At 48.5% G+C, this 25,181-nt stretch overlaps 1 long non-coding RNA gene across 1 annotated transcript in view; it reads left to right on the top strand.

Annotated features, from left to right (window-relative positions):
- Window positions 1-594: 594 nt before the first annotated feature.
- Window positions 595-25,181, top strand: part of LOC143981756 (uncharacterized) — a 59,588-nt gene continuing 35,001 nt past the window's right edge. Inside the window, exon 1 of the long non-coding RNA XR_013274356.1 lies at window positions 595-691. This is a non-coding gene — a long non-coding RNA (uncharacterized LOC143981756). The remainder of the gene's footprint in view (window positions 692-25,181) is intronic.

The raw sequence follows: 25,181 nt of genomic DNA on the forward strand, positions 1-25,181 counted from the left end.
TATATGTACAGTAACCTCTAGCAACCAATCAACAAGCAGAAATTGTGCTGTAACCTCTAGCAACTAATCAGTGAGCTGTAATGTGTGCTGTAACCTTTAGGAACCAGTCACTAAGCGGTAATGATACACTGTAACTTCTGGCAACCAATCACAACTGCTGCCTGATCTGATACAGGAAACCTATTTCTAAGTCTAGCTGCTATTTATTGTGTTAAAGCAGATGGAGAGAAAAATTGTATTTTGGGGGGTCCCAAAAAAAACGTTTGCCCAGGGCCCAATCAATATTAAAGACGGCTCTGCTTGTCCCCATCAACAGCGGGACAAGGTGCTTGGGGGTTGGGGACAGAGTCAATACATCTCTACTCTATCCAAAACTAAAGAAAAACTGTTTCCTTTAGTTATACTTTAAATCCTGGAGTGGATATGTTTTGTTTTTTTCAAGGATGCCATCTGTTTCAATGTATGTCTCTGTATGCTTACATAAGCTTGTATGAGAACTTTCCATCATGCAACATGAGTTAATCAATAACCAATGATATTTTTTATCTAAAACTCTACCAGTAACAGCAATTCTTGCTCGGCCACTCTTCCTTTCCATGGTTGTGGCTAAGGCTGGATGTTCACCATCAGATGTTGTCATCTCCCTGATACAATTACAGCCACATTTACCCGCCTGTTATCAATCACCTTTGTGAGTACAATTTTATTTTATTAGTTTAACCACTTAAGCCCCAGACCAATTTGCAGCCAAAGGACCAGGCCCCTTTTTGCGATTCGGCACTGCGTCGTTTAACTGACAATTGCGCGGCCGTGCGACGTGGCTCCCAAACAAAATTGGCGTTGTTTTTTTCCCACAAATAGAGCTTTCTTTTGGTGGTATTTGATCACCTCTGCGGTTTTTATTTTTTGAGCTATAAACAAAAATAGAGCGACAATTTAGAATTTTTTTTTAATATTTTTTACTTTTTGCTATAATAAATATCCCCAAAAAATATATAAAAAAACATTTTTTTCCTCAGTTTAGGCCGACACATTCTTCTACATATTTTTGGTAAATAAAATCGCAATTAGTGATTATTGATTGGTTTGAGCAAAAGTTATAGCGTTTACAAAATAGGAGATAGTTTTATAGCATTTTTATTAATATTTTTTTTTTACTAGTAATGGCTCTGATCAACAATTTTTATTGTGACTGCTACATTATGATGGACACATGGACATTTTTGACACATTTTTGGGACCATTGTCATTTATACAGTACTGATTCCTGTGTATAAATGCACTGATTCCTGTGTAAATGACACTGGCAGTGAAGGAGTTAACCACTAGGGGGTGAGGAGGGGTTATGTGTGACGTTATGTGTTTTTTTTTTAAATTGTAGGGGGGCGTGGCCTGGCATGTGACGTCACTGATCGTCTTTACCTATAACAGGGAACAGGCGATTGGTGACAGCCCCAGTAGGAAGCACGGGGAGAGGTTTGTTTACACAGACCTCTCCTCGTTCTTCAGCTCTGTGACCCGATCGCAGGCCATGGTCACGAAGCTCAGGAACGGGTCGGGAGTGCGCCGCTAGCGGCGCGCTCCCGACCCACAGCTGGGCACTTAAAGAGCAACGTACCGGTACGTGCTTGTGCCCGGCCGTGCCATTCTGCCGACGTATATGTGCAGGAGGCGGTCCTTAAGAAATTAATAAATTCAGATACTTTTACCACTTACTACACTAGGGAGAGCTTATGCTGTGTTTCTCCCTTTCTGTTTGAACTTACCAGGGGCTGCTTCTCTCGGATATAACAATGGAATATAGAGGTGCCAGCAGTGACATCGGGAGGTGGGCTGACCCGAACTATAGCCCAGAGTACGCCCCCGAAAAGCTCCGGAACTTGTATTGGTCATTGAGATTTCCTAGTAGACTGCCTGCCCTGGGGCCGCTTTGCAGGGCTGATCCCGGGTGGGTGCACAGGCTGCCTCTGAAGGGAAGGGGGGGGCGAGTGCCACCGGATTACACAGAGCAGTGATTTTCTGCTTACGGCCGCGGTGTCCAATACGGTCCAATGCAAGAAGTGTGACATCCATCATAGGAGCCTGTCCTGGAGGTAGGATTTAGTGTGACAATAAGCGGGAGATCCTCACTCTGCGTAAACCAGAGGATCTCCTCTCCCCATGCATTAACAAGGCTGCGCTGATGGGCACTGGCAAGGCTGCGCTGATGGGCACTGGCAAGGCTGCGCTGATGGGCACTGGTGAGGCGGAGCTGAGGGGCAGTGATCAGGCTGCATTATTAGGCACAGGTGAGGCTTCATTGATGGCCACTGATCAGGCTAGTCTGCATCAATGGGCACTGATGAAGCTGCGTTGATGGGCAATGGTGAGGCTGCATTTATGGGCATTGGTGAGGCTGAGCTGATGGCCACTGATTAGGCTGCATTGATATGCACTGATTAGGCTACATTGATGGGCACAGGTAAGGCTGCATTGATGGACACTGGTGAGGCTGCATTGATGGGCACTGATCAGGCTGCATTAATGGGTACTTGTGAGGCTTTATTGATGGGCACTGATCAGGCTGCACTAATGGGCACTGATGAGCCAGCTCAAATGAGCTCTCAGGCCAGACTCAGTGTGCTGTCACTGAGGCCTGCTGGACAGCACTGGAACAGGCCACAGCCCAGCCAAGCACCCCCCCCCCCCCCATGCCAGGCATGGGTTGGACTTACTTTAAAATGTGGAAGGGGTTATCAAATTTACCTTTGGGCTGGAGCCCCTGGTCTTTTTTCCACCTAGTAACACCCCTGGGTGCAAGGGAAAGAGAAGGGTGCAAATAAGAATTTCCTATGGCTGGTATTAGGTTGAACCTGTTGCTTTGTCCTACATAGCCAAAGCTTAGGTGCACTTGAAACAAAATCTATCATGAGAGAAATATGGGGGGTATCAATGGGTACCAATACCGGCCATCTTCTGTTTTTACTGAATGTAACCTTTGCTTATACTTTTTTTACCGTATGTACTCAGTTTGTCCAGATTCGTGAGAAGTTTACATTCAGACGTGACAGATTGAGTTCTTCACGGTCCTCTACCTTGCCCCCCAGCCACTCATTTTGTACACAGCTGCCAGGTGTCCAATGCAATCAGGTTTTTTTACACCTTTAAGGAAATGTTTCAAATGAATAAATCTGACTTTCCCATTGAAGTACTATTTAGTTATAAATAGAATTATACAGAATAACTGTGACCGTAAATACATGTGCATGTCTTGAGGCACTGAGATGACAGTAAGGTACAATAATGGCAGTTGTGTAACATACTATGAAGAATAGGTGAAAGATACAGGAAATAAAAACGAATAACAATAATGGGACTGCTGAAGCATTCCCACTAATTAGTACAAATTCAATGCTGGGCAAAAGCCTAAAGGATGACAACACTGCATAGCTACTAATTCACTTCCTTGTTACCTCACACCTCGTGTCATGGTCAGTGGTCAGGCTCAGAGACCAGGAGCTATAGCAGTAGAGAGGCTCCCACTGACCAGCTGGATAAGTGCAGAAGCAGGTCACCATGGCGGATGACATGGGCTCACCCAAGGTGCGGAGTCAAAACACGAACCCAGTGTTGCCAACCTACCAAAGGGAAATTTACTGATATGATACGCAAACATTTACTGGTACAGCCAAGTTTTTACTGACATTTCAAAAAGTTCCTGCCACGACATACAACATTTACTGGCTTAGCCAAGTTTTTACTGACATTTCAAAAACTTACAAAATTACAGTTTTAAGTGCAAATTTTAGACTTTAGGCTGTAAACAAGTACAATATGCAATTAGGAATATGATCTAAAGTATATATGAAGGCAAAAAACATATCTCTTTTTTTTTAACATAGTAAGGGTTATTATAACTCATCAGTTTTTTTTCACCTATGTCCAAGTGGAGACATTTCCCCTTAACTTCTGTTCCATAGCCACCACAGAAAGTGAGGGGAAATCCCTGGTAGCCAACAGTAACACCAGAATCTATGTCCACAATTCTAAATGTTCACCTCTGTTCCTGTTCAGGATTCTCTTTTACTTTTGGTGTCAGTTAACAGGAGAAATAGAGGATATATCTCCCTGAATGGGGCACAGACAGCAATAAAACAGTTTTTCTAACAAAGACATTGCCCAGCCATAGAGAGACTGCTCCACAATGCCCAGCCAGAGAGAGAGAGACTGCTCCACAATGCCCAGCCACAGAGAGATAGCTCCACAATGCCCAGCCACAGAGAGAGACTGCTCTACATTGCCTAGCCACATAGAGACTGCTCCATTTTCCCAACCACAGAAAGACTTCTCCACCTTGCCCAGTCACAGAGTGACTTCTCCACTCTACCCAACCATAGAAAGACTGATCCACATTGCCCAACCACAAAAAGACTTCTCCACATTGCCCAACCACAAAAATACTTCTCCACTTTGCTCAGTCTCAGAGAGACTTCTCCACATTTCAAAGTCAAAGAGAGACTGCTTCACATTGCCCAGCAACAGCGAGAGAGGACTGCTCTGCCCCCTGCCCAGCAAACAGACCAAAGAGACTATCCCCCTTTCCATTCCAGAGCCCATGCATACATAAAAATTAGATGATTGCCTGACTATCTGAGTCATCCCGATCACACGCAAGACTCCCAGATCCAGTTCTGACTCCTGCTGCCTTAATGACATAAGGCCCATAATGCCCCTTATGTCACATGCAGGCACTGCCCAACCAGTAGCAGCAGTACTAGCACTCAGTCTGAGTCAGATGGCTCTGGAATTGCGCATGCAAGTTCCAAGCCATCAAAACGCTCAGCAGTGTTCTCCTGTCATGGACTTTTCCAGACAGGAGAAAGGTGGCCATTTTTTACAAACTGTGTTATTCTATGGGCGGTTGGCAACACTGCACCAACTGATGTTCACCAAAGAACCTAATGGTGGATAGGGGTTTTGCTGCATTTTAGGACTAGGTCTCAGTTCACAGGATTGCTTCACCAGGGGGTGAGCAAGCAGGAATGAAGAACTCACCACTCCAGGCGGATTAGTTTGTGCCTGATGGAAATATCCAATCGAGTACTAGCCCCAGCCTGCCTCCGTGGGTATATGAATAAAAGAAGAAATGGCTGCACATCAATGGACATCCAAAATGCGGTTTATTAATCACCAAAATGACATCGGGGACACCAACACACAAGTCTTGTAGATGCGCTTCACACAGTACAATTGTGCTTAATCACAGGAGGAGGTGAGCAAGCCAGGTTCCAGTAGCAGATATAGAAGGTCGAGATCAAGCAGGAGCATAGTCAGTAAACAAGCCAAAGGTCAGTAATAAGTGGTGCAGATTGAGATCAAGCAAAAGCGTAGTTAAGGAACAAAGGTTGGTAACAAGTGGTAGTAGAGATATGGATGGCAGCAAGAGTGACAAGCGCAAGATATTGGCTGGAGAGAGCACAATAATCTGGCAAACAGGGACTGCAAAGGCATGGCTAAACTAGGAAGTCTAGGAGGAGCAAAGGGTCGACGGTTTAAGAGAAACAAGTTTCAGGGCAAGATCATTCAAAGAATTGTCCAGGTAGCTCAGCAGGAAGAAACACCACCAGACACAGCAGATGTCACAGATTCAGGCCCAGGTTCTGCCATCTCAACTATAGCAATAATTGGTAAGGTGGATGAGTCTGGCAGTAGCATTCATTATGGACTGAAAGGGGGATAGCTTATGTAAAAGTTAGCCAACTACCTGTGCAATTAATATGTGTTTGGGTTTAAAGGGATGAGGTGGCAACCCTAGGAGAGATCATGCATGTCTATACAGCCCTGGCAAATTAGAATGGGGTGCACCCCAAGGCATCCTGAATACCTGTATTATATCTGGAGAGCACATGGTGTGGACAGTGATCCTTTGGAGCAAGGTCCAGTTGGGGAGGGGGCGACTGCCCCTCCCCGGCGCAGGCTGCCATGCGGCCTCAGGTGGTTGACCTGAGGCCTGAAACATTGAAGCTTCAACCCATGGTTCTTGTGAGGGCTGACCGAGAGAAGTCGGTGTATCCTGCCTAGTAACACGGAAGAGGGTTGCTGTGTGTGCTTCAGGAGCCTTGTGAGTACAGACCCATGCCGCCCCCTCCCCCCCCCCCCCCACCCTTCCAGGCAGTCAGAAAAAAAAAGTAAAAAAAAAAAAAATTCTTTTTAACCACTTTCAGACCGGACCAATTTGCTGGTCAAAGACCAGACCACTTTTTGCGATTCGGCACTGCGTCGCTTTAACTGACAATTGCGCGGTCGTGTGACGTGGCTCCCAAACAAAATTGACGTCCTTTTTTTCCCACAAATAGAGCTTTCTTTTGGTGGTATTTGATCACCCCTGCGGTTTTTATTTTTTGCGCTATAAACAAAAATAGAGCGATAATTTTGAAAAAAACGCATTATTTTTTACTTTTTGTAATAATAAATATCCCCCAAAAATATATAAAAAACATTTTTTTCCCTCAGTTTAGGCCGATACGTATTCTTTTACATATTTTTGGTAAAAAAAATCGCAATAAGCGATTATTGATTGGTTTGCGCAAAAGTTATAGCGTTTACAAAATAGGGATAGTTTTATAGCATTTTTATTAATAATTTTTTATTCTTTTTTTTTTTACTAGTAATGGCGGCGATCTGCGATTTTTATTGTGACTGCGACATTGTGGGGGACCCATCGGACATTTTTGACACATTTTTGGGACCATTGTCATTTATACAGTAATCACTGCTATATAAATGCAGTGATTCCTGTGTAAATGACACTGGCAGTGAAAGGGTTAACCAGTGGGTGGCAGTGTAGGGGTTAAGTGTTCCTAGGGGTGTGTTACTAACTGTGGGGGGGTTGGGCTTTCATTTAGTGTACACTGATCTCTGCTCCAATCACATGGAGCAGAGATCAGCGTCACTAGTTGCTAGGCACAGCATTTCCTCCATTCGGCCGCTCCGTGAGACGATCGCGGGGATGCCCGCGGCGATCGAGTCCGCGGGACCCGCGACCGGACTCACGGGGGTCCCGACCAGCGCGGGAGCGCGCCGCCGGCGGCGCGCTCCCGATGGCACGGCGGTATCGAATATTGGACGTACATGTACGCCAATATGCCTGCCCGTGCCATTCTGTCGACGTACATCGTCGTGCGCTGGTCGGGAAGTGGTTAAACATGTCCCTTTAAGAAAAAAATAAATGAAAAAAAAAGGTCCTTATGTTCACTGCATCCTGGCGCCGGGCACCGGGAATATGGGATGCACCATGTCTATGCAATCACAAGATTGCAGACGAGGCGCTTCATTTGCTGCAAAAAAGCTCACTCTGTGGCGCAGTCGATTGCGCCACAGCTTCCGGTGCAATGGACTGGCCGGGCAGGTGCACTTTTACTTTCAACTAGACTTGCACTTTCATCTAGTTCTGACATCACTCAAAGGAAGTGATGTCGGCACTCGGCTGCTCTGTCGAATGTCCCGCCTGAAACGGGGTAAGCAAAGCAGTTAGAGCTAAATACATGGGGTAGGGTTTACATACCACCTCAATGTCAGTAGTCCGTAACCTTTAATACAGAAGTTTATATGTTGTTGCTGCCATCATTGTACATAGGGTATTTTCCTTTCCATTGCTCCATAGGTCTGTGAATTATAGCGGTGTCATGTGGCAGATTTATATTTCTGGTTGATACGCTTGTGGCAGTCACACTATTCCAGTTTTCATGTGAAATAGTCAGCTGTATTTGGAATTTACCCTAGACCTTCTTTTTCTGCTAACATGAAAACTCCCTTCTAATGATATATCACAGATCACGAATGTAGTCCTGAATGCAGCTCTAGTACAGCCGGCATGGTTATGTTTGATATCGATATTTACTCAAATCACAAAGTGCAGAGGAAACTAGTTTAACTCGGAACAGATATGCCTGTAACAATTATGTAGTGTATGACAGTGAGAGGAATTGGTGACATGAATCTTAATAATTACTTCCATTGCCATTAAGTTCTTAGGTCTGTCATGTAGCCAGGCAGGCAGAATAGGAAGGGGCTGCTAAAACACATTTGTCTGTTTTAATCTCTTAAAGGAGAACTCTGTGTAGTTTACTAGGTAAAAATGCTTTGCAACACCCCAAAGACAGATGTATTACTAATATACAGTATGTAAGCATGCATTTTTATAGAGTTTGCTTTGTAATATGCAAAATTCGTGATTTCAAGTCCTCTAATGCATGGCTGTCTTGTGTACCTGTAATCACTACATCAGCAGCATTACTGTCTTGTGCACTGGTACATAAAAAATAATTAATAATTATCACGGAAACAGGAAGCACTTATGTAGAATACCATTTTCTCAAAGCAAATTCCAGGCAACTTTGGCTGTTTTCCAGAAAGGTGTAGTGTTTATTTGATCTCAGCAATAGATGACAAGTTCAACAGAGTATACACAGAATTCTATAATAAAAAATGAGAAACACTTTTTTTTGGATAGAGTAAGGGAGGGTCAGTTATATTTTTGCAATGTAGATCCCATTGGGGAGGGGGGTTCCTTTCACTTCTTCTCCCATAGCCACAACAGTAAGTGAGAGGAATTCTCTCCAAAGTGAAGGAATCCCTGGTTATCTATTGGAAGATTTACCCTCCATTCCTGCTCCAGGTGCATCGAATGGAACTTTTGGTACCAAAACCAAAAGATTCAGGATGCATTTGGACGAAACTGAAAAGGACAGCTTTTTAAAAAAATGTGTATTATTATTATTATATACTATTGTATTATATTCAACTTTTGAATTAATATCAAGATTTTAAATTAATATTAATTCAAAAGTTGAATATAATACAATTGTATATAATAATAATAATACAGCTCAGCATCACAGCACAGAGTATACAGCCCCAGCATCACAGGACAGAGTATACAGCCCCAGCATCACAAATCATGGTATATAGTGCAGACTTAGGCCGCGTACACACGCGCGGACTGTTCGCCCAACTTTGTCCGTCCAACAGTTTCGGCAAACAGTCCGCTCAAACTTAGCATGGACGGACATGGCCACACACGACGGACGAACAGTTTGCTGAAACCGTGCGCGATGACGTGAACGGCACGTACGACGGGACGAAAAATACGACGTCCTATACACTGCATTATAGCTTTCGGCGTGAAAATCCTTTCTGAGCATGCGCGCAACTTTGTTTGACGAACAAGCCTACACACGAGCGGGCTGTTCGCTGAAACAAGGTTTCAGCGGACAGTTTTTCGGAAATTCCGAAAAACCTTGTCCGTCCAACTGTCCGCTGAAACTGTCCGCTGAAAGCCCACACACGAGCGGACTGTCCGCCCAAACACTGTTCAGCGGACAAAGTTGGGCGAACAGTCCGCCCGTGTGTACGCGGCCTTACAGATCAGCGCAAACAAACTGAAAAATTTAACTGTTAGTTTAGAGTAAATTAAGAGATAGGTATGGCTGCCAAATCCAAGTGTCTATTTCATCAAATGTAGTCTCACTGTGCACATCATATGCAGACTCACTGTACCCATAATGAGGGGTTCCCACCATGCCTGTGCTGAGTTCCCCTGTCTGTACACCTGCTGTGCCCATTATGAGGGGTTCCCACCATCCTTGTGCTGAGTTCCCGGGTCTGTATACCCGCTGTTCCCATAAATTCATATTAATTTAAAATACCTTATTCTCCTCTTCTCAAGAGTGAATAAATTCAGTTCCTCTAATCTTTCCTCATAGCTGAGTTCCTTCATGCCTCTTATCAGTTTGGTTGCTCTTCTCTGCACTTTCTCCAGTTCCCCCATATCCTTTTTGAGAACTGGTGCCCAAAACTGAACTGCATATTCCAGGTGAGGTCTTACTAATGATTTGAACAGGGGCAAAATTATATCTCTCTCTCTGGAGTCCATACCTCTCTTAATACAAGAAAGGACTTTGCTCGCTTTGGAAACAGAAGCTTGGCATTGCATGCTATTATTGAGCTTATGATCTACCAAAACCCCCAGATCCTTCTCCACTATGGATCCCCCCAGTTGTACTCCCCCTAGCATGTATGATGCATGCATATTCTTAGCCCCCAAGTGCATAACTTTACATTTATCAACATTAAACCTCATCTGCCACATAGTCGCCCAATTAGACAGTGTATTGAGGTCGGCTTGTAAATTGGAGACATCCTGTAAGGACGTTATTCCACTGCATATCTTGGTGTCATCTGCAAAGACAGAAATGTTACTTTTGATCCCAGACCCAATATCATTTATAAAGATGTTGTTTCTCTTTCACTGTCCAATCACAGGCTGGGATAGAGAAAAATCAGGGGTCCTGCCCTGCCAGAGAAGGTTGTACTTTGTGCCAGAGTTGTGTAAAGCTCAACACTTGATGGTCATGATTACATGATTTTGGCAGGTAAGACCAAAAATAAAAGATAGAAGAAATACCGTTCTGATTTTGAGGAGAGAATTTCCCATAATTTTTCAAGAGTTGCAAGCCATCTGAAGAACATTTGGAGGGTACACAGTACTGTGCAAAAGTTTTAGGCATGTGTGAACTGTGTGTGCTTATAGCCTTGTTTTAATGTCCTATGCAGGAAAACACATTTCGCCGGTCAAAGGCATCGGGCTTCCTCAGGGTTTGAGGAAGCCCGATGCCATTGGAGGACAAAACGCGGCGGCATGACATCTTTATGTGCATGACATCATAACGAATGAAAGCCGTGGCTGATGCATGCATGCACACCGCGACTCTTGTGTACTCAGCTCAACGAATGAGGTGGGCAACTGCACAACACTAAGCGGGTCTACAAAGAGATCGGATTCTGGTGCCTTGTCACATAGTGCCACCTGCCACATCGACAGCTTCATTGGTGATTCCATCTTGCCGCATATTTGGACAGAGACAGCTCCTGAGTGATTGGTGAGCCATATTCTTTGAGGTCCACACAAACATTTCCCCAGTGTTTGTGTTTATATCAGCCCTCTGATATAAGAATATATCTTGGATGAGAATATATATGCTGACTGTCCCCAAATCCTCATTTACAAGGGAGCAGATTATACACCCTATTGTAACACACCTGCATATGTACTGCTCCATGACTGTTTCCAACTGGATAATTTTCAGCCACGCTTGCCCCATTGGTCATTTTACCAGTAGTGTGAGAGTGTTACTGCAGGGGGAAGCATTAAAACCTGATTTTCCTGCATGGGCCGTGTGCAGGTTTCCATTAGATTGCACTTTTACCTACTTGATATCACCTCCCATGATGCCTTTCTCATGGTCCAGGTGGCAGACAGAAACATGGTCAGTACACAGACAAAGGTTCAGTCCAGACAGCAGGCAGAAACATGTTCAGGAAACAGGCAAAGAGTCAGTCTAGGTGGCCAGGGCCGATGCTACCACTAGATGAACTAGGGCACACTGCCACCTAGGACGCAGCCTTGACCGCTGGTTTCCCTACTCTCCGCTTGTCAGTGCCTAGTTCTCTGTAGTCCAGAATGCGAAGTGCGCACACAGTGACAGCACATTACCACTGCTGGCCCCTTCAGCTCCACTCACACACACAAATAGAGCAGCGTTTTTGTGGGCGCTCCGCTCCACCCCAATGTGCTTTCACCTCCCGGGCCGTTTGTCACAGTTTACTGAAAGGGAGGAACGAGGGAAGTGTAGGAATCTCTTCCTAATAACGGGGGGGCATCCTGCCCTGGGGCGGGTAACACTTGACAGGTGACCACATTGCTTATACACACGTACTTCGTCCTCCTGCCTCTATTCGGGGCTCATTTGAGCCCTGGGACATCACAACACACAGGCAGCTATTGGCCCTGTCCATCACCACATGGAACACCGACTCCTGCTATCGATTGGCCGCTGGGCAACAAGCACACAATCCTATGCCTGCTTATTGCTGACATAGGATTCCATGCAAATGCGCCTGCCTCAGCTCTCTGCTTCTTATTTTTTAAGGGCAGCAGTGAGAAGCTGGCACTAATGGCCAACACAGTGAGTGAAGTTCTGGCACCTGTCACACTGCCCCCCAGCTATCACACTGCCCGCCCACCTGTCACACTGGCCCCCCACCTGTCACACTGCCCCCCAACTGTCACACTGCCCCCCCACCTGTCACACTGCCCCCACCTATCACACTGCCCCCCCACCTATCACACTGGCCTCTCACCTGTCACACTGGCTCCCCACCTGTCACACTGCCCCCCACCTATCACATGGGTCCCCCACCTGTCACACTGCCCCCACCTGTCACACTGCCCCCCAGCTATCACACTGCCCGCCCACCTGTCACACTGGCCCCCCACCTGTCACACTGCTCCCCAACTGTCACACTGCCCCCCACCTGTCACACTGCCCCCACCTATCACACTGCCCCCCCACCTATCACACTGGCCTCTCACCTGTCACACTGGCTCCCCACCTGTCACACTGCCCCCCACCTATCACATGGGTCCCCCACCTGTCACACTGCCCCCACCTGTCACACTGCCCCCACCTATCACACTGGCCTCCCACCGATCACGCTGGCCTCCCACCTGCCACACTGCTCCCCATCTATAACACTGCCCACCTGTCACACTGCCCCCCAACTTTTCAACTGGCCCTTCACTTGTCACACAGCCCCCCCCCACCTGTCACACTGGCCCCCACCTATCACACTCTCCCCCATCTGTCTCACTGGCCTCTCATCTGGTGCCTCCATGGCAGCATACCAATGGTTGGTTGCTCTGCCCCCGACCAACCCACAGGACCACTTTAACTCTATAAATATAAAGAGTTCCTCCCTGATGGTATTCTTGTAACTAGAACTCAGAGAGCTGGCAGAAGTTAACCATTTTAATCCCCTGGAACCTGGAGTCCAGAATATACTTCTCTTCTTACAGGATGGTTTGGACTTAGGTTTGGGCTTAAACACACTTAAGGTCCAGGTCTCCGCCCTTTCAGCTCTAATGGATACACAATGGGCATTAAACCCTCTTTTCTAACGCTTTTTGAAGGTAGTCCTAAGATTGCGACCTTTCAGGAAAATGTTGTACCCCAAATGGGACTTGACTATTGTGCTTAATGTCCTATCAAATCCTCCTTTTGCTCCCACAGAAGAGTGCCCCTTGGATGATATCTCCTTGAAGACGGTATTCCTGATCGCCATCACCTCGGGTCACAGAGTATCCGAAATCCCAGCTCTAGGATCACAGGAGCCTTACATCATCTTTTCCCCAGGGTCTTTTTGTAGCCCATTCATCAATTTGTTCCTAAAGTGCTTTCAGTCTATCATCTCAACCAGGAATGGGTTCTTCCAGCATTCGGGGAGGACCTAGCCTCCTCAAGTCTACACAAATTAGATATAGCTAGGTCCCTGAGGTACTATTTAACTTTAACGCAACATTTCCGTAAGGATCAAAGACTGTTTATCAACCCAAAAGGCGCCAAAAAGGGAATGGCAGCATCCAAGATGACCTTGGCAAGCTGGATTGTGAGGTTAATTCAAGGAGCATATTGGGCTAGAGGTCTTCCAGTTCCAGATGCGGTCAATGCGCATTCAACATGGGAAATGGCCTCCTCTTGGGCAGCCTTAGCGTGGGTCTACCCTGAGACAATTTGCCAAGCAGCTAGTTGGTCGTCCTTCAACACTTTCACGTCGCACTATAGTGTAGGCCCAGTGGTTCTTACTTCCCAAGAATTTGGGGAGAAAACCTTGCAGTTATCTGTGCTGAAGTTTTCCTTAAATTTCTTATTGCAGTACCCTCCCTGTAAGCGAGTTATTTACCATTGGTATGCTGCCATGGAGGCACCAGGAAAACTGAAAATTTAATATTTACCTTTCCGTAATTTTCCTTTCCAGGTATATATATACCCATGGCAGCATATACCCTCCCTTCAATAATCCTTAATGTTCTGAGGTCTAGTTACAAGAATACCGGCATGGAGGAACAACTCTTTTATTTATAGAGTTAAAGTGGTCCTGTGGATTGGTCGGGCGGAGCAATTAACCATTGGTATGCTGCTGTGGGTAGGCACCAGGAAAGGAAAATTACGGAAAGGTAAGTATTCAAATTTTCTGTTTTCAACAATGCACAGAATTTCAGATATGCTTGGGTTATATATTAGAACTGTTGTTTCTTATGTGAGTTCCGAGAAAAATATTCTTCTACGTGTATTTAGCCTGTGGGAAGTTCAAGAGCACTTAGGTTTTGTGCAGCAGAAATGTCAAAGAAAACTAAACAAAGGACAGCTCAGTTTTAATTATTAAGGAGTTTATTATAAGAATATATGAAGAAATATCTTGAGGCACCGAAGTATGTACAATACATTACAACAGTAAAAAGAAAATGCATTGCTAGAAGTAATTATTTAAAAGAAGACTAACATAGTTTGAAGTTATTTTAAGACTTTTGTTATCATTTAAATAAAGAATTTGGTGCACTCATGAAATCAGATTTGCAGAGCAGGTTTTCCAAAGATAAATCACAGCAGCATAGTCTTACCTTTCTTTCTCTAACTGCAACCAGGGCTGGGACAAGGGGTGGACAGGAGGGCTGGCTGCCCTGGGCACTGTGAGGTGGGGGGGAGGGGAGGCACCACAAGGAGATGGGGGGGGGGGGGGGGGGGGTTTGTGTTGAAAGGGGGAATTTTGGGGTGGCAGGTAGGGTGACCACATTTCCAAACTGCCATTCAGGGACAAATTTGCCAAGGACCGGGGGGGTTGTTGAATGTAGTCGCTGAGTTTACGGTGATTTCAGGGGCGGTTGATTTGTAAGGTGAATGGCTGGTTTTAGCACTTGTATCATCCCAACACCATGCTTGATATGGTGTCAGGATGATCAAATCATATTATTTCTATTAATACATATCTATATATATAATGAAATAGTTCAACTCATCATAATGCAGAATCAGTGGAAACCCTGAGCTTGTCACTTGCCACCAGATGCAGCATGCCACCGTCACCTGCTACCAAATGCAGTGTGTCACTTGCCACTGTCACCTGCCACTAGATGCAGCCTGTTACTTGCCACCATGGCAGTGCGGCCCGGGGACCTGTTTTAGAGCATGCTGGAGTGGGCCCAGAGAAGATAGAGGAGGTGGGTAGCAGTGGCTTTGCTAGGGTTGGTGTCACCCCACCGGTAAAACATGGTGTCACTTCCTACCAAGTAAAGTCCCCCCTCAGTACAGACCCCCCTCCCTCAGTGTAGACCCCCTCCCTCAGTATAGATCCCCCTCCCTCAGTACAAACCCCCTCCCTCAGTATAGATCCCCCTCCCTCAATACAGACCCTCTCCCTCAGTACAGACCCCCTCCCTCAGTATAGACCCCCCTCCCTCAGTATAGATCCCTCTAACTCAGTACAGACCCCCCTCCCTCAGTATAGATCCCCCTTCCTCCGTACAGACCTCTCTTCCTCAGTACAGATCCCCTCCCTCAGTATAGATCCCCCTCCCTCAGTACAGACCCCCCTCCCTCGGTACAGACCCCCTCCCTCAGTACAGACCCCCATCCGTCAGTATAGATCCCCCTCCCTCAGTACAGACCCCCCTCCCTCAGTATAGATCCCCCTCCCTCAGTACAGACCCCCCTCCCCAATAAGTAGGCCCCTCCACTAAGTACAGACCCCCTCCCTCACTATAGATCCCACTCCCTCAGTTCAGACTCCCTAAATTATGTATAGACCCCCCTCAGTACAGACCTCCCCGCTAAGTACAGAACCTCCTCAGTACAGACCCCCTGCTAAGTACAGACCGCCCAGTACAAACCCCCCGCTAAGTACAGACCCCCTCGCTAAGTACAGACCCCCCCACTAAGTACAGACCCCCAATACAGACCCCCACTAAGAATAGACCCCCTCAGTACAGACCCCCCCGATAAGTACAGACCCCCCTCAGTACAGACCCACCACTAAGTCCAGACCTCCTGCTAAGTACAGACGCCCCTCAGTACAGACCCTCCCTCAGTACAGACCCCCTCTTCAGTACAGACCCCCCCTTCAGTACAGACCCCCTTACTCTCAGACAGGGGGGCGGTCTCAGCTCCCCTCGGCTCGGGTGGGCTCGGCTGTGGTTCGGCAGAGGGGCGGTCTCAGCTCCCCTCCACTGGAGGCAGATGGAGCTGGAGGCAGAGCAAGCGCCAGCGCTATAGCGGGGTTTTGCTCGCTCTGTCAATTTCATTCCAAAACACTGTATTGTCCTGGAATGAAGGTGCCCAGGACGTGGGACAGACCTGCTAATTGCAGGAATGTCCTGGGAAATCCAGGACACATGGGCACCCTAGTGGCAGGGGGTAAGTTTTTTTCTAGGAGGAGAAATTTGAGGGAGGGGGGTTCTAAAAGTGATTATTTAGGGCAGGCATGTCGAAAGTCCAGCCTGCAGGCCAATTACGACTGCGTTTCAGTTTAATGTGGCCCTCCTGGTAATTTGAATATTATATATGTTTTGCGGCCCCCAGGGCCCCCAAACCACATTAAATGAGTAGGTACAATGCCCGGTAGGTGTGGAGATAAGACTCAGTGTACATCTTGCGTTCCTTGATCATCTGATGGAGGGTGAATACTGCTGTGTAGTGATGGCCGAACGGTTCGCCCGGCGGTCGTTTCGCGGCGAATTTCCGACATTCGCGGTCCGCACGTTCGAACGCCTTTTTCCGTCGTTCGCCGCGGCGGACTTACGTGTTTAATGTATACAAGAACTTTAACCTTTGGTGACACGTTTATCATGTGATACAGGACAGCCAATTGAGACATGACAGCACATGGACACTTGTACATTCCCCCTAACCTATAAATACACCCGATCCGGTGGCCATTTTACATTCTTTCTTCTGTTACGATAGGGACAGGTTCCTGTGTGGAGTAGGGAGAGATAAACCACTAGCTATTTGGTACACAAAAGTTCTTTTCAGGACTGGTATAGGTGTTAGGTGTTGATAGGTTTGCTGTGCTGCTGATTCTTGCAGCAGCCTGAGTGTCTTTTGTTAGTTTAGAGAAAGGGAAAGGACGGTGTATGCTACAGGGACAGCCAGATTAGTCTTTCATCATCATCATCATCATCATCATCATTAGCTGTTACTATCAAGGTCCACAAAAGAGCTGTTCCAGTAACCACTAATCGTTCTCTTTTTTTGCCAATTTGTATAGGGACAGGAAGGAAGCAGTGTTGTCAGGCAGTGAGGGTAATTTTAAAGACTTGCTGTTATTATTAGTTCCACAAAGGTTCTTTTCAGGACTGGTATCAGTGGTACAGTAATAGGCTTGTACATGTATAATATTCTTTCTTCCAAATATAGAAAGGATATTATACTTGACTGCTGCCCTTCTGCTGCAGTCTGCTAAACATTCACAACTCACTTGTTCCACAAAAGTTCTTATAAGGACTGGTAACTTGGTATAGGGTGCTACGGTACATAGGCTTGAGTGCGGTACAGTCTGCTGTTCTGTAAGGACCGCTATCGGTCCACAATAGATAGGGTTGACGTGCACCACTGCTGACCGCTGCCCTATACTGCAGCAGTCCTTCAGCGGTATAGGGACTGACGTACAGTCTGCTAATCACTAACACACAACCTGCTTGTTCCACAAAAGTTCTTATAAGGACTGGTAACTTGGTATAGGGTGCTACGGTACATAGGCTTGAGTGCGGTACAGTCTGCTGTTCTGTAAGGACCGCTATCGGTCCACAATAGATAGGGTTGACGTGCACCACTGCTGACCGCTGCCCTATACTGCAGCAGTCCTTCAGCGGTATAGGGACTGAGGTACAGTCTGCTAAACACTAATACACAACCTGCTTGGTCCACAAAAGTTCTTATAAGGACTGGTAACTTGGTATAGGGTGCTACGGTACATAGGCTTGAGTGCGGTACAGTCTGCTGTTCTGTAAGGACCGCTATCGGTCCACAATAGATAGGGTTGACGTGCACCACTGCTGACCGCTGCCCTATACTGCAGCAGTCCTTCAGCGGTATAGGGACTGACGTACAGTCTGCTAAACACTAATACACAACCTGCTTGGTCCACAAAAGTTCTTATAAGGACTGGTAACTTGGTATAGGGTGCTACGGTACATAGGCTTGAGTGCGGTACAGTCTGCTGTTCTGTAAGGACCGCTATCGGTCCACAATAGATAGGGTTGACGTGCACCACTGCTGACCGCTGCCCTATACTGCAGCAGTCCTTCAGCGGTATAGGGACTGAGGTACAGTCTGCTAAACACTAATACACAACCTGCTTGGTCCACAAAAGTTCTTATAAGGACTGGTAACTTGGTATAGGGTGCTACGGTACATAGGCTTGAGTGCGGTACAGTCTGCTGTTCTGTAAGGACCGCTATCGGTCCACAATAGATAGGGTTGACGTGCACCACTGCTGACCGCTGCCCTATACTGCAGCAGTCCTTCAGCGGTATAGGGACTGACGTACAGTCTGCTAAACACTAATACACAACCTGCTTGGTCCACAAAAGTTCTTATAAGGACTGGTAACTTGGTATAGGGTGCTACGGTACATAGGCTTGAGTGCGGTACAGTCTGCTGTTCTGTAAGGACCGCTATCGGTCCACAATAGATAGGGTTGACGTGCACCACTGCTGACCGCTGCCCTATACTGCAGCAGTCCTTCAGCGGTATAGGGACTGAGGTACAGTCTGCTAAACACTAATACACAACCTGCTTGGTCCACAAAAGTTCTTATAAGGACTGGTAACTTGGTATAGGGTGCTACGGTACATAGGCTTGAGTGCGGTACAGTCTGCTGTTCTGTAAGGACCGCTATCGGTCCACAATAGATAGGGTTGACGTGCACCACTGCTGACCGCTGCCCTATACTGCAGCAGTCCTTCAGCGGTATAGGGACTGAGGTACAGTCTGCTAAACACTAATACACAACCTGCTTGGTCCACAAAAGTTCTTATAAGGACTGGTAACTTGGTATAGGGTGCTACGGTACATAGGCTTGAGTGCGGTACAGTCTGCTGTTCTGTAAGGACCGCTATCGGTCCACAATAGATAGGGTTGACGTGCACCACTGCTGACCGCTGCCCTATACTGCAGCAGTCCTTCAGCGGTATAGGGACTGACGTACAGTCTGCTAAACACTAATACACAACCTGCTTGGTCCACAAAAGTTCTTATAAGGACTGGTAACTTGGTATAGGGTGCTACGGTACATAGGCTTGAGTGCGGTACAGTCTGCTGTTCTGTAAGGACCGCTATAGGTCCACAATAGATAGGGTTGACGTGCACCACTGCTGACCGCTCACCTATACTGCAGCAGTCCTTCAGCGGTATAGGGACTAAGAGTTTTGTCACAGGGTCATTTAAAAAATGACATGCAGAGGAAGAGGCAGGCCCTTCCGCAGGGGTGGTAGGGGTAGGGCAGGAGCAACAGGCTTGAGCCAAAGTGGGAAGTTGCAGAAGGTGCGTTCAATTACTTTAAAGGATGCACCAGACTTGGTTGAGTGGCTCGCTCAGCCTTACTCTTCTGCACCCTCCTCATCCTCTCGATCTGCACCCTCTTCTTCACTCTCTGCTATGTGCACCCCCAAAGACACTACCACCAACAACACGACCACCACCACCACCACCACATACCTTCCGCTTGAGTCACTGGAATTATTTTCCGATCCATATCAAGAGGACATTTCTGATGCGCAGCCACTCTTGGTATTGGATCAGGAAGAGGAGGTAGCAACAAGCGCTACTCAGCAGTCTGACGCCAGTACCCAGATCAGCCCAAGGAGGAGGTTGGTCCCCGGTGTTGCTGCCTACTCCGAGATCTCTACTTATAGCGGTGGGGAAGGTGACATTGATGATGACGTGTCTAGTGATGTCACGTGGGTGCCCACAAGAGAGGAAGAGGAGGGGAGTTCAGAGGGAGATATGGACCAGCAGATAGGGAGGAGAAGCAGCAATGACTTACATTGCACAGCAGGGACAAAGCAGACTGCAAATGTATCAGGAGCGAGTCATCGACCATGTACGGTCACATCTGGCGCTCCCAGGACACCGGCACATGGCTCCGCAGTGTGGGCTTTTTTTAACGTGTCCGCTGCTGACAATAGCGTTGCCATCTGCAATCTTTGCAGTCAACGCGTTAGTCGCGGTAAGCCCAATACTCACCTAGGGACGACCGCCTTAAGAAGGCACATGAGCAGCCATCACCGAGCCCAGTGGGAGCAACGGAACACACAAAGCCACACTGCAGGCTCTCACCGTCCAGCCTCGTCTTCTACTTCTCCTTCTCCTCTCTCCTCACAATTGTCCTCCACTCCACCTTCCATCACGCCAAGCTCACATTTTTCTGCAAAAAGGCAGGCTTCCGTGGGCCTAATGTTTGAGCGTAAAAAAATGATGATGCCGGATAACCCTCTTGCCCAACGGTTGGCGGCTGGCTTGTCAGAACTCATAGCCCGCCAACTACTGCCATATAAACTGGTGGACTCGGAGGCCTTTCGCAAATTTGTGGCCATTGGAACACCACAATGGAAGGTCCCAGGAAGGAAGTATTTCTCAGAGAAGGGCATCCCAGAGCTATATGGCCATGTTCAGCGGCAAGTGAATGTATCTCTGGCACACAGTGTCGGTGCCAAGATACATCTGACCACAGACACGTGGTCTAGCAAACACGGGCAGGGAAGGTATATCAGTTTTACTGCCCACTGGGTGAACCTTCTGACGGCCGTCAAGCATGTAACCCGTGGCACCCGTGTAGATTTGGTTTTACCGCCACGGATTGCATGCAGGCCTGACTCTTCTTCTCCTCCTCCTACTCCATCCTCCTCCCTCTCCTCCTCAGCTGCCTCCTCCTTTTCCGCTGCTAGCGTCTCTTCCACTGCACCGCCCAAGCTCCCCAGAACCTATTCCACATGCCAGGTGAGACGTTGCCATGCCGTGCTGCGTCTGTTGTGCCTGGAAGCAAAGAGCCACACTGGCCCGGCACTCCTTTCAGCTTTGCGTTCACAGGCAGATGAGTGGCTAACACCGCTCAATTTGACAGTTGGTAAAGTGGTGTGTGACAACGGTGCCAATCTGCTTAGCGCATTGAAACAGGGCAAAATCACGCACGTGCCGTGCATGGCACACGTCTTAAACTTGGTCGTGCAGCGATTCCTTGTCAAATACCCTGGGGTCCAGGACATCTTGCGGCAGGCAAGGAAAATCTCGGCCCATTTCAGAAGATCTTACACGGCCATGGCTCGCCTTGCTGACATTCAGCGGCGACACCATCTGCCGGTCAGACGTCTTATTTGCGATTGCCCGACGCGATGGAACTCAACCTTCTATATGCTTGATAGGCTGCTCCAGCAGAAACGTGCAGTTAACGTCTACCTGTATGAACTCTGCGAAAGAAACGGTTCTGGGGAGCTGGGTTTTTTTTCACCGCGCCAGTGGCTGCTCATGCGCGACACATGCAGACTTCTGCGGCCATTTGAGGAGATCACCAAACTGGTCAGTCGCAGCCATGGCGCCATCAGTGACATGGTACCTTATGCCTTCTTTCTGGAGCGTGCATTGCGTCGTGTCATTGATCAGGCTGTGGAGGAGCAGGAGCGGGAAGATGAGGAAGTCGCAATGCTGGATGAATTCCCAGGGGGGGCTACTCTATCTGAGACAAGTCAACAACAGGAGTCTGATGAGGAGTCAGAGGAGGATGGTGCCGGGGCGGATGAGCAGGAGCAAGAAGAGCATGCTTTAAACCTTTCTGGGATCCCTGTTGTGCGTGGATGGGGAGAGGAGAATGAAGAGGACGACATTATCCTGGATGATGAGCAGGAGCCAGGCCACCACACCGCTTCCACTTTAGTGCAAATGGGGGCCTTCATGCTCCAGTGTTTTAATAGGGACCCCCGTATAAAAAGCATGAGGGTCAAGGACCAGTACTGGGTGGCAACGTACTTAGACCCCCGGTACAAACACAAAATGGCGGAAATGTTACCGCCGTCGCAGAGGGCTGTCAGAATGCAGCACTTCCAGGCCTTGCTTCGAGAAATGCTGCATTCTGCTTTTGCGTGCGCTGGCAGAGGAGCAATTCCCACTCCCAGAGAAGGATTTGCGGGTACCAATCCAACAGCGCCTGCAAGAAGAGGCCGGTTTGAAGATGTGTTGGTGACTTCGGATATGAGGTCATTCTTTCAGCCGACCCATCGACAGGTGTCATCCGGATCCAGCATCAGGGAACGCCTAGACCGTCAGGTGTCCGACTACATTGGGTTAACGGCCGATGTGGACGCTCTGAGGAGTGATGAACCCCTAGACTACTGGGTGGGCAGGCTTGACCTCTGGCCAGAGCTTGCCCAATTTGCAATCGAACTGTTGGCTTGCCCCTCATCCAGTGTCCTGTCCGAAAGGACGTTCAGCGCAGCAGGGGGGATTGTGACCGATAAGCGTACTCGCCTAGCTCACCACAGTGTTAACTACCTCACATTTCTAAAAATGAATGAGGCATGGATCTCGGAGGAATTCAACACATGTGACCAGTAGACCATGTATATGTCTATAAACTATTTTTTTAATCAAGCACACAGACCTTCTTAATTCATTTGGCTCACTTCCTTGACCCAAAAAAGCACACCGTACTATATGCCCCTACCCTCCTCTTTGAAGAGGTTGAGCGGTGTCATATTTCTACTGGGGCTGCTTATGATATCCCTGTGCTGTGCTGACTTCCTCCTGGGGGTTCTTATTATGAAGGGATCACACTATCCCTGTGCTGTGCTGACTTCCTCCTGGGGGTTCTTATTATGAGGGGATCACACCATCCCTGTGCTGTGCTGACTTCCTCCTGGGGCTGCTTACGGTGCTGCTGTCAGTGCTGTATGTCACGGTGCTGCTGTCAGCGCTGTATGTCACGGTGCTGCTGTCAGCGCTGTATGTCACGGTGCTGCTGTCAGCGCTGTATGTCACGGTGCTGCTGTCAGCGCTGTATGTCACGGTGCTGCTGTCAGCGCTGTATGTCACGGTGCTGCTGTCAGCGCTGTATGTCACGGTGCTGCTGTCAGCGCTGTATGTCACGGTGCTGCTGTCAGCGCTGTATGTCACGGTGCTGCTGTCAGCGCTGTATGTCACGGTGCTGCTGTCAGCGCTGTATGTCACGGTGCTGCTGTCAGCGCTGTATGTCACGGTGCTGCTGTCAGTGCTCTGTATTACGGTGCTGCTGTCAGATGCCTCTATCACGGTGCATGTGTCATTCCGGTATGTCACGCTGCTGGTGATCATCTCCTGCACCCTCTTCTTTGCCTACCCTGGTCCCTGACCTTCCCTCTCCTCCATTGCCTTCATTAGCTCCATAGTCCTGAATTGTTAGAACAATTTCCCAAATAAAATAAAAATGCTTGTAGTTATCGATCCCAAATTCACCTCATACATGTATTATGTCATTGTCCAGATGGTGGGACTACGTTTTACCCCCTAATAATTACCACGTGGCCGCAAATTCGACATGAAGGTTTGCAAAGTTCGCCTCCCATTGAAGTCAATGGGGCCCGCGGCGAACGTTCTGTTTCGCGAACGTTTGGGTCCGTTCGCATTTCGCGTTCGCGAAACGTCCCGTCGGAAGTTCGTCCATCACTACTGCTGTGCAAAATGTCAGCACATTGATTCCCTGGAAGCCCAGGTTCTGAATCTGGGGAAGCAACCATCAGCACTGATCAGTCCCTCCATACAAAAGGAGAGCCGGGAATGTACACAGCAGGTGCCAGAAGGGGCCAGCACAAATGTGGGTGGAGACAAAGAGGTGTGAGCACTAGCAATGAGAAATTGGTGACAGGAAGGGTAGAGGGGGAAGTGCCAGGGAGGCCGATCCAGGGCTGGAGCATCCCAATAAGTACACTCCATTGAGCAGGCCCGGACTGGGACAAAAAATAGGCCCGGGCATTTTAGATTGAGCAGCCAACCTTTCCAGGGACTGGGGGGGGGGGGGGGGGTTCGGTAGACATTAGCGGGGGTGGCTGGTGTTGGTCCTCCACACTGTAATGGAGGGAACTGCACTAAAAAGGGGCACTGCAATGATTACAGTGCCCTTTTACGGGGCAGTCCCCTTTATATTATAGTATGCCAGTCCTATTGTGGCCATGCCAGTACTGTCTGTCTCCTATTGTGTCCATGGCCCAGTGACACTGACCTGCTCTCTGGCGCTGCGGGAACAGGGTGGCTCCCTCTGGTGCTGCGGGTACAGGGTGGCTCCCTCTGGCGCTGCGGGTACAGGGTGGCTCCCTCTGGCGCTGCGGGTACAGGGTGGCTCCCTCTGGCGCTGCGGTGCAGCGTTGCTCTCTCTGGTGTTGCGGTGCAGCGTCGCTCTCTCTGGTGGTGCGGTGCAGCGTCGCTCTCTCTGGTGGTGCGGTGCAGCGTCGCTCTCTCTGGTGGTGCGGTGCAGTGTCGCTCTCTCTCTCTGGTTGTGCTGGGGCTATTAGTTCCCCCAGCACAGTCTGTTTTATTTGCCATGTCTCCTGTAGTAGCTGCTACAAGCACTCCTCAGCTTGTTTCTGGGTTTTCTCTTTCACCCCAGCAGAGTGCATGCTGGGGACTGTAGTCTGCTCCCTACTGAGACCAATGGTGCCATGTATCTCTGGGACTACATTTCCCATGATGCCCCTCTAGTTTCTTCTGATTGGCCCTCTGTGTTGGCCAATGGGGAGGGAAAACGACCATACAGGAACGCCTTCTTTTCCCCTGCTGCCGACGTGAGAAGTGAAGAGGGAGCGAGGGGGGGAATAGTGACAGCAGCCTGAAGCTTTCCCCACCGTGCAGACGCCCATGGCTGGAGGAGGAGAGCGGAACTGTCAGCGCGGCGCTGAGGCTGAGCTGTGTGTGAGATAGACACACAGCACAGCCCATGCAGCCACCAGTTCCGCATTACACAGGCACGGCCGTATGGCGGTAGTCGAGCGGCGGCTGTGGCCTGTGTTACCCACGATCAGGCCGTGGCCGCCGCTTACCTCCCGCTGTGCGGCCTGATCATCAACAGGCCACGGGCGGCCCCGGCCCACCGGGCAAATGCCGGTCTGCTCTATGGCCAGTCCGGGCCTGCCATTGAGTGACATTGTTGAAACCAGTCAGGGACCAGCAGGGCCGGACTGGCCTACCGGGATACCAAGAGATTTCCCGGTAGGCCGCCTGCCCTGGGGCCGCTTTTAGTTGCGGCTGCATTTGTGCTCTCTCCTATGGATCACAGCGCTGGCTGGCTCT

Source organism: Lithobates pipiens, unplaced genomic scaffold (genome assembly GCF_037356315.1).
Source record: "Lithobates pipiens isolate NorthernLeopardFrog02 unplaced genomic scaffold, aLitPip1_a1.2 Scaffold_16, whole genome shotgun sequence".
Lineage (NCBI taxonomy): Eukaryota > Metazoa > Chordata > Amphibia > Anura > Ranidae > Lithobates > Lithobates pipiens.